The sequence below is a fragment of the Tauraco erythrolophus genome, chromosome 8 (genome assembly GCF_009769465.1).
Source record: "Tauraco erythrolophus isolate bTauEry1 chromosome 8, bTauEry1.pri, whole genome shotgun sequence".
In the NCBI taxonomy this organism is placed as follows: domain Eukaryota; kingdom Metazoa; phylum Chordata; class Aves; order Musophagiformes; family Musophagidae; genus Tauraco; species Tauraco erythrolophus.
In genome coordinates, this window is record NC_141472.1 from 7,079,159 (window position 1) to 7,088,876 (window position 9,718).

Consider the following 9,718-nt stretch of genomic DNA (forward strand, 5'->3'; position numbering starts at 1 on the left):
CCCTTGATTCAGTGGATCCCCTACTCATGAAGAAAAAAGTCCCCAAACTTTTCCAACGTGAGTCCTGCCTGCAGGATTGCAATCCTTCCCCATGGATCGCACCAGTTCGGGCTTTACCAGTCTCGGCCCCTTAGGGAGCTGCTGCCACTCGCGTCGACGTGGGCCGTCCCCATGGATTCCAGATGCCTCCACGACCTCGTCGTGCATTTCCATGCCCCATTATCAACAGTACCTGGTCGCGCATCCCCTGCTCCACGACCTCTCCTGGGCTCAGGCATCTCTTCCCCGACGTGGGTTTCTCCACAGGCCACGAGTGGGTCTCTGCTCCGCCGAGTACACCCTGGCTGCAGGGGGCCGCCTGCCATCTCACACCGATTTGCAAGGGAAGCCTCAGCTCCAGCACACCTCCTCCTGCTCCATCCTTAACTGACCTGGTCGTTGTGGTTGTTTTCTCTTAGATCTTAATCTCCTCTAGAGGAGCTCGGCCCGGCGGGCACCCCGGGAGCGGGGCGCTTCTCGAGCCCCCCCCATGCGGCTCCCCCGGCGCCATCTTGAGCACATGGCGCCGGCCCGGGCCCAGCAGTCGCCCGGCCGGGAGCCGGGAGCGAGGGCAGCGCCCTCCTCCCCTCTCCTGCTCCTGAGCAAAAAGCCCCTTTCCCGCCCCTTTGTCCCAACTTAAATAGGGCAATTCGCAGAGGCGCCAATTTGGCTCAACTCCCCCGGGGGGGGGGGATGGGACTCAGATCTGGTGGCACAGGGAGCAAATCCCCTCCCCTGCCACCAGAACACCCCCCCATCAAACCATCACATTCTGTCAAATAGGCAGAGGATGGACAGAAAGTGGGGAGCCAGAAAGTACATCCTAGGCATAGAAGGCAGAGAGGGAGGCCAAGGAACCCAAGAGAAGTAGCCAGCTAAAGATGCACCATCATAGTTACCTACTCATCCTGGTTCGAGGAGGACAAGAAGACAAGACAGAGAGGAAAGGGAGCTCCACAACCCTCCAAGTCTTCCAGGAAGCCCCACAAGAGCAGGCCTGGCTGGCTCTTAACCCTGCACCATCACCTCAAACTGGTTCAGGAGCAACTACTGTCCCTGCACCATGCTCTGAGGAGACCAGGCTTTCCAGGTCTTTTCTGCTGATCCAGCCAGCCACTATCCTCTCTTAAACAGTGAAGGGGTGTGCTGACAGGGGGGGCCACGAGCCACCGTCACCCCCTCTTCTTCCTTACTTTTCCAGCAACAAGCAATCTCTCAACCCCACATATCCTTCCCGGCCAGCTCCACTTCTGACAGCTTCAGGATCAGTGGAGAGCACTCCAGCTCACACAAATTTGGTGCTCGGGCTCTTTCACGACAAAAGTGGGGTCTTCCAGTGCAAGTATAAAGCCAAAACATGAAAGCCCAAGTGGAGAAAGGCACAGAGGCAGGATACCAGTAGGAAGGTCAAATGTTTTACCCAGATACCTTTGACCAAGCTGCAAAGCCATGGAAGCACAGCCATGGAGTGAGATGCTGGCTTTCTGGGAACTACGCCTCCAAAAGCAGAGTGATGCAGGGTCTAAGGGAAAGAGATAACAGAGCTAAAACCCGTAGCTGCCAGCTGGGCTTGGTAACCCAGTAAAGTGTTTCCTGCCAGGTCCAAGCCCTGTAACAACCACTTCCTTGTTCTGCTCATGCCCTGCAAGCCTCTGGCTGTCCCTGCAGTGTCACAGCGCAAGGCCAGATTGTAACACAAGAAACAGAGATACCAGCAATCTTAGATAACATAAAGCAATCTTAGGTAATGTGAGGCACAGCACTCATGCATGAACACACCAGGAAGGATAAATACACCACATAGCATTCTTGACAGGAAAAAATCCGCAGCTGCGAAAAGCACGGGAGATAGAGTAAGCCTACCTACGGTCTGCCAACTTGACCTTCTCAAAGCTTGAAAAGCAAGTAGGAGAGAAACACCTTTTTGTATTGCTATTAATCTTAAAATAACAATGTGCAGGAGAATCCTACCCTCCCGTGCTGTGCAGAGCTAAAGGGGGATGGGAGGAAGGGGGGGAGGGTTGGAGTCAAGTTGAATTTCCTGCTGAACAGGCTCTCAGCTGACCAGAGATCCCAGGAGACAAAGCATGTCTGCCTAGAATCTCTTTTCTAACTCCAGGGTGTCTGCCATTGTATATTCAGCCCATTTACAGTTCACTGAATTAACACAAAAAAATGAATTGATTTCCATAATGAAAAAGCCTCCACATGGTTCCAGAGTGATATAAGAAGAAAGCACACAGGCGCTTGGGAAGATTTAAAAAGAAAAAAAAATCACTTTTTGCCTCGTTGAATTGCAGTTTTGAGCCCCCGAATGAACAACTGTTTTTAGCTGATCATCTGGAAAGTGCGAGGGAGCACAAAGCATTGAGGTCAGCAGCACTGTCTGCAGGAAGCCGGCACACAGCCTCAAGAGAGGGTTAAACATAGCCAGGCAACGCACATCTGCATCATCAGCACTGCACAGGGACCAGCAGCACAGGTCTATTTATAAACCAGACATGTACAGCTGCAGCCTGCAACGAGAGACTAGGACTGCAGGCTGTCAGCCTCCAACAACGTGCTTTCTAATTTAATTAAAGAGATGGCCGTGTTCACACACATATGCACACACGTCCTTTTCCCAGGCAAGTTACGAACAATGAGCTCAGCGTTTTGAAAACAACACATTACACAAAGGCTTCTGTGCAGAGGGCAGGCATCTCCAGCAAGCATCTCCTCACACAACCTCCCCATTCTCTCACGGTGATCCAATGTGACTGATGGGCTACAGCTGCTAGAGCTGACCACTGCTCCAGTAACCACTAGCCCTTGGGTGGTTACTGGGTTTGTCTGAAGCCCTGGACATGAAAACAAAGTCACTGTAGCAGTATTAATCTCTGTGGAGAGAAGAAATTAATTTAGTTTGCAAACAAGGTATTTGGGAGTCACACGCATCTTCTGCACCAGGACAGACTGCTGTGCCATCAGTTTCCATCTAGAGAGGTGAAATCCAGTTTCAGACACAAAGCTCTGCCTGCCAGAGGGAGCATTTCCTTGTTGTGGGACGAGAAAACAAAAGCATCTGTCGCCTCCTCCTGTTCCTACTCTCACTCCCGGTACTCCCTGGTGAGCTGGACTCTCCTGCCCTGAGCCAGGGACCTAGCAACATCCAAGGACAGGAGCAGAGAACCGCCTGCAATCAGGCTGCCGTGGGTGAAGCACTGTTGACGCACAAGCAACTTGCCGACAAAACACTGGGGTATGGATGGCAGCTGCTGGTGAGGCAAAAGCAGCTGCAGAGGAAGCCTGGAAATCCAGTCACAGCCTGGGCTCTGCTGTCTCCCCAGCCCCTGAGGGCCAGGAGCCTTTGGCTGCATGAGGAGATCCCAGAGGTGGGGGCCCCCAGCTGTCCACCACAGCCCAGCAGCCATCAGGTAGCCTGAAGCTAGTTCCCCACCTAGGGAGGACTAAGCACATAACATGCCCCTCTGCCTCCTCTGACCCCAAACAGAAACCACTTTTAAAAGCCCCTGCAGGAACACCGGAAGCTGCGTTCGGGTTCAGTTCTCCCGGGCTTGTTCTGACAGCAATCGCAAATACAGTCCCCAGTTTCTTTGCTCACAATGGTATTCATTCAAAACACAACAACAAACCTGTTCTGGAGGAAATGATGCTTCTGGAGTCCAAGTCGAGCTTCTTTACTAGAGAATCAGGGTCAATCTTCAGCCCGGAAAAGACACCAGAAGATGAGAAGTCCCAGTCCTTACCCAAAAGGAAACATTAAGCTGGAGTCAGAACAAATAACACTAGGCAACAATCATTAAAAAAAATAATTAAACCCAGCACCATCCAGACAGGAGTGGGGTACATGCTCCAGTGGCAGCATGTAGGTGCCTCTCCTGAGCAGGTGGGGATAGGTAAGTCACCCCACTGGCCTGGTCCCTCCAGGCTCTTCCACTCAGAAGGAAGTTTCACAAAGTCATGTTTTGGACTGTTCTATTCCTAACAGACTTCCACCTGAACTCAACCTCACCTCACGCAAGTGAATTCAGGTGTTACTCCTAGGGGAGCTGTGAACAGCACCCTTAGGAAAAGCCAGATTTATTACAGCTACATAAATACATAACAATATAGACGAGCAACAAATGAGCAGATTAGAGGCCTAAATCCTAAATCAATAGACATTAAGGAGACTCAGTGACTACTAGCAACTTGCCAAATCTTCAGCATCTAGCTTCTTTAAGCACGCAATACCTCCCCAGGTCCTAAGCTTTGCAGGAGCTTTTCCAGTTGGCTTAGAACAATTTATTATTTCAGCCAGCAGTATCTCCCAGCACCCACGCATAACTTCAGAGTGGTACAAAACCAGCTGTAGATGGCACAGCCTATTCCCCTGTCCTCACAAGGAAAGCTCTGGGTGCACAAAAACCATTTACTGCCGGTCTGTGGCCTTGCTGCAAGGGGGTCGGGGGAGGCACCCAGCTTTAACCCGAGCTGCGTATTAACACCACAGCTGGTGAAACACAGTCTGAATCTCCCAAATGACTGTGTGTAAACTGAGAGCTCGTCTCTATCCACCCTAACCTGGCATGGAAGGCAGCCACTGCAAAACAGCCAGGCAGCCTCTGCATGCCAAAGGCCTGGGGGTGCTCTAGCGATGGCAGAACACCAACAGCCCCCACCACAGCAGCATGCCAGGACTACCGCAGTGCCCAGGCAGGACCTCGTGCCGCTCCCTGCCTGCTCTGCTGCCTGTGCCCTCACTGCCACGCGCCCACCACCAATAAGCAGCCCGAGAGACGGGCGGCAGCCGCCCAGCAAAGTCTCGCAGCAGGGTCACAGCCACACAAACTGCATCAAGGTCACAACAGGGCAGTTACGTCAGACCACGACTTGACGTGACGTGATGTAACGTGACATAAGCAAGAAGGGACCAGCCTTCGGGCAACACTTTCACTCCATCTCCTGCCCCGCTCAGACCCTGTCAGCCCCCACCAGCGCTTGGCCATGTCCAGGACCAGGGTGTGACACAGACACCGCCCGGAGCCACACCCGGCGCTCCGGTAACACCCCGTGACGGCCCCCGCGTGGGGCTCCGCGGCACCACGGAAGCTGGAGACACCGCGGTGCTGGGACCGCGCAGGGGCCGAGCGCCGACCCTTTCCGCTGGGCGGGGCAGGCACGGGGCCGCCGGGCCGCCGCCACCACCGGCCGCCTGCGGGCCGGCGCCTCACGGGCCCGGAACTGCCACCGCCCGCCCCACGTGACACCGGCCCGCCCCACGTGCCCCGCCCAGCTCCGCGCCCCGCCCGCCCCACGTGACCCCGCCCCACCCCACGTGACACCGGCCCGCCCCACGTGACCCCGCCCTCCCCACGTGCCCCGCCCCGCTCCGCTCCCCGCCCCGCCCCACGTGACCCCGCCCACCCCACGTGCCCCGCCCCGCTCCGCTCCCCGCCCGCCCCACGTGACCCCGCCCGCCCCACGTGACCCGCCCGCCCCGCGTGCCCCGCCCCGCCCCGCTCCCCGCCGCCCCGCGCTACCTTGGCGGCCGCCGTGGTCCAGCCGCCCCGCGCCGGGGCCGGGTTCGGGGAGCGGCGGCGGATCCCGGGCGGGCCAGGGCGGGGGCGGCGCGGTGCAGCCGGGGGCGCTTGGCCTTCCCCACCATGGCGGGCGGCGCGGCGGAGCGGGGCGGAAGAGGGCGGGCCGGCAGGTGCCGCGCCTCTCGCGTCTCGGGGCCGCCCCTGCCCGGGCGGGCCTTGCCGGCTGCCACGGGGGACGGCTGCCACCGGGGAGCAGCGGCCCTGGAGGAGTCGGGGCCGCCTGGGAGCCCCCCTGCGACGGGCAGAGCCCAGGAAGCACTTTCGCAGCAGCTTCCTCCAAGACTGTTAACTCTGGAGCGTAATGTTGGCGTCGTAAACGCCATTGTTCTGCCGCCGGTCGTTTTGGTGGGCTTCAGGCTGGCCCTTGGGCAGGCAGCCTGCCGAAGGGGCTCCGGGGAACACGCAGAGGGTGTTTCCTTCAGTGTGCTGTGGTTAAACCTGGAGGCTGCAACACAGTGCAAGCCCCTGGGAGAGCTGAGGCCTCTCAGTAGCACTAGCCAGAGACCAAGATGCCACAGTAGGCCAGAAAACTGAACTCTCAAACTCCCTGCCAGAAATTATTTCCATAGAAAATACCTGACAAGCCCCTGTGGAGCTGGAGCGCGTGTTTGACAGCAGTCCTGGACCCGGGTAGAGATCCCAACCAACCCACCTCAGCCCCAGCTGCATGTCCACACGGATGCAACCCAGGGGAATAAAAGCTCCAGCCTTGGGAGCTATGATGGTTTCCTCTTATAAAGCCCCAACGGGTGCTCTGTGGCTAACGTGCCTTTGCTTTCCAGCTGGTCTTTCTCGGTCCTCACGGTCCCCCTCTAAGCTGTTTTCCAGGGCCTGATGTTGGGGAGCCACCTCAGGGACCTGCAGCCCCACTTTTGCCTCAGGGCTACCCTGGGTAGCTCTTTTGAAACCTCAAAAAATTATTAAAAAAAAATACAAAAAATAAAATGGCAAATGTGAAACCAGTAACCGGCAAACTTCTCGCTGCATGCTTCTCTCCACCGACTGAAGTTCCTTCTTCGTTTTCACCAGGTCCCTTGTTGGGCCCTGGCTTGCAGCCGAATGACCAAGGACGTGCCCGAGGATGAGAGGAGCGAGGCCAGGAGAAGCCAAGCTGCTCCCCGCAGGAAGGCCGGCGTTGATGAGTTCATCTCCTGGGCAGCAGCCAGTGCCACCCAGCCACGGGGCTGATGACTGTGGATCGGCGTGGGCAGCGTGCGAGTGCATGGCAAGCCGTGCCACGCACATGCGTGGCTGGGGACCCTCCTTGTGGGTACCAAGGACATGGGAAAACACAGGGAGAGGTCCCTGGGAAGGTGATCCTGCTTGGAAAGATGCCACATCCGGTTTAGGAACCTGCTCACAACCAAGCATCCCCCTGTACAAATACTAGAAGGTTTAAAATAAAAAAAAATCAGAGGATGGAGGTCCCACAGCCAGCCTGAATCCCTGTTCCCGTAGTGCCACTCATTCAGCCAGCGTATGGCAGTGGCTGCGACACACCAGGGAAGATTTAATTTCCGTCAGGGATAGAAAATAACACTGGGAAAATGTCCATCATCCTGCTGTAGGCTGGATGAGCATCATTTAGGAGCAAAGCACCAAAGAGACATTGCTAATTGCCAAAGTCAACGACTCTGGGAGCAGCCGCTCTGAGAGTGCCCAGCTGGATGCCCTGCTCCCCACTCCAGCTGCCAAAGAGCATCCCGCAAAAACCACAATGGGTCCCACAGTCAGTGGCAGGGGGAAAAACAATCCACTCTCATAAAAATAAAATTAAAAAGAGGAACTAATAAAAGTAAAATGGCTAAAAGAAAATAAAAAAAGGAACGTTAACAGCTTAAAATGCTTACGGCTGCATTGGGGAGCGCAGAATAATGGAATGGTTTGGGTTGGAAGAGACCTCAAAGATCATCTAGTTCCAACTCCCCTGCCATGGGCAGGGACACCCTCCACTACACCAGGCTGCTCAAAGCCTCATCCAACCTGACCTTGAACACTTCCAGGGATGGGGCAGCCACAGCTTCTCTGGGCAACCTGTTTCAGTGCCTCACCACTCTCAGTGTAAAATTTTCTTCCTTACATCTAATCGAAATCTCCCCTCTTTCAGTTTAAAGCCATTGCCCCTTGTCGTGTCACTACATACCCTTGTAAAAAGTCCCTCTCCGGCTTTCTTGTAGCCCCTTCAGGTACTAGAAGGCTGCAATAAGATCACCCCGGAGCCTTCTCTTCTCCAGGCTGAACAGCCCCAACTCTCTCAGGCTGTCTTCATAGCAGAGGTGCTCCAGCCCTCGGATCATCTGTGTGGGTCTCCTCTCGACTCACTCTGGCCTCTCCATGTCCTTCTTGTGTTGGGGACTCCAGAGCTGAATGCCGCACTGTAGGGGGGGTCTCACGAGAGCAGAGTAGAGGGGCAGAATCTCCTCCCTTGACCTGCTGCCCATGCTGCTTTGGATGCAGCCCAGGATGCAGCTGGCTTTCTGGGCTGCCAGCGCACATTGCCGGCTCATGTTGAGCTTCTCACCCACCAGCACTCCCAAGTCCTTTTCCTCAGGGCTGCTCTCAATCCATTCTCTGCTCAGCCAGTGCTTGTGCTTGGGATTGCCCCGACCCACGTGCAGGACCTTGCACTTAGCCTTGTTGAACTTCATGAGGTTCTTATAGGCCCACTTCTCCAGCCTGTCGAGGTCCCTCTGGATGGCATCCCTTCCCTCCAGCGTGTCCACCACACCACACAGCTTGGTGTCATCTGTAAACTTGTTGAGGGTGCTCTCAATCCCACTGTCCATGTCACAACAAAGATGTTAAATAGCACTGGCCCCAGTACTGACCCCTGAGGAACACCACTCGTCACTGGCCTCCACTTGGACATTGAACCGTTGACGACAACTCTTTGAGTGCGACCATCCAGCCAATTCCTTATCCACCGAGTGGTTCATCCATCAAAACGATGTCTTTCCAGTTTAGAGACAAGGACATCGTGTGGGACAGTATCAAATGCTTTGGATAAGTCCAGGTAGAGGATGTCAGTTGCTCTTCCCTTATCCACCACTCTATTACCCTACTATAGAAGGCCAACAAATTTGTCAGGCAGGATTTGCCCTTAGTGAAGCCATGTTGGCTGTCACTAATCACCTCCACGTTTTCCATGTGCCGTAGCATAGTGGCAGGAGGATCTGCTCCATGATCTTGCTGGACACAGAGGTGAGACTGCCTGGCCTGTAGTTCCCTGGGTCTTCTTTTTTTTTTCCCTTTTTAAAGATGGGGGCTATGTTTCCCCTTTTCCAGTCAGTGGGAACTTCACCAGATTGCCACAACTTCTCAATATGATGGACAGCAGCTTAGCAACTTCATCTGCCAGTTCCCTCAGGACCCGCAAATGCACCTCATCAAGTCCCATGGACTTGTGCCCATTCAGGTTCTTTAGATGGTCTCGAACCTGATCTCCTACAGTGGGCGGTTCTTTCATTCTCCTAGTCCCTGCCTTTGCCTTCTGTGACTTGGGCTGTGCAGCTGGAGCTCTTGCCAGTGGAGACTGAGGCAGAAAAGTCATGGCGTACCTCAGCCTTCTCCATATGCTGAGTAACCAGGTCTCCCATTTCATTCTGGAGAAGGTCCAATTTTCCTAGTTCCCCTTTTATCACTGACATAAGAAGCTTTTCTTGTTGCCCTTGATGTCCCTGGCCAGATTAACTCTTATCAGGGCTTTAGCTTTCCTAACCCAATCCATGGTTGCTTCGGACAATTTCTCTGTATTTGCCCAGGCTCCCTGTCCTTACTTCCACACTCCGTAGGCTTCCTTTTTGTGTTTGAGTTGTTCCAGGAGCTCCTTGTTCATCCATGCAGGCCTCCTGGCATTCCTGCTTGAATTCCTCTTTGTTGGGATGCAATGCTCTTGAGCTTGGGAGGAGGCGATCCTGGAATATTAACCAGCTTTCTTGGGCCCCATACCATACGTGCTATGACTAAGAACATACATGGCTCCAAAGGATGCCCACCCCCTTCACCCGCAGCAGGCTTAAACAGCAGCAAGCCAGAAATGAAATGTAGAAACGAAAAAAAAAAAGACATTCTCTAAAAAATGGAAGTTGTTCCCA

At 54.8% G+C, this 9,718-nt stretch overlaps 1 protein-coding gene across 1 annotated transcript in view; it reads right to left on the reverse strand.

Moving 5' to 3' along the window:
• Positions 1-3,783, reverse strand: part of SLX9 (SLX9 ribosome biogenesis factor) — a 64,705-nt gene extending 60,922 nt beyond the window's left edge. Inside the window, exon 1 of the mRNA XM_086615762.1 lies at positions 3,675-3,783. The gene's annotated coding sequence lies outside the window, so the exon portion shown is untranslated. The remainder of the gene's footprint in view (positions 1-3,674) is intronic.
• Between the last annotated feature and the right edge of the window lie 5,935 nt (positions 3,784-9,718).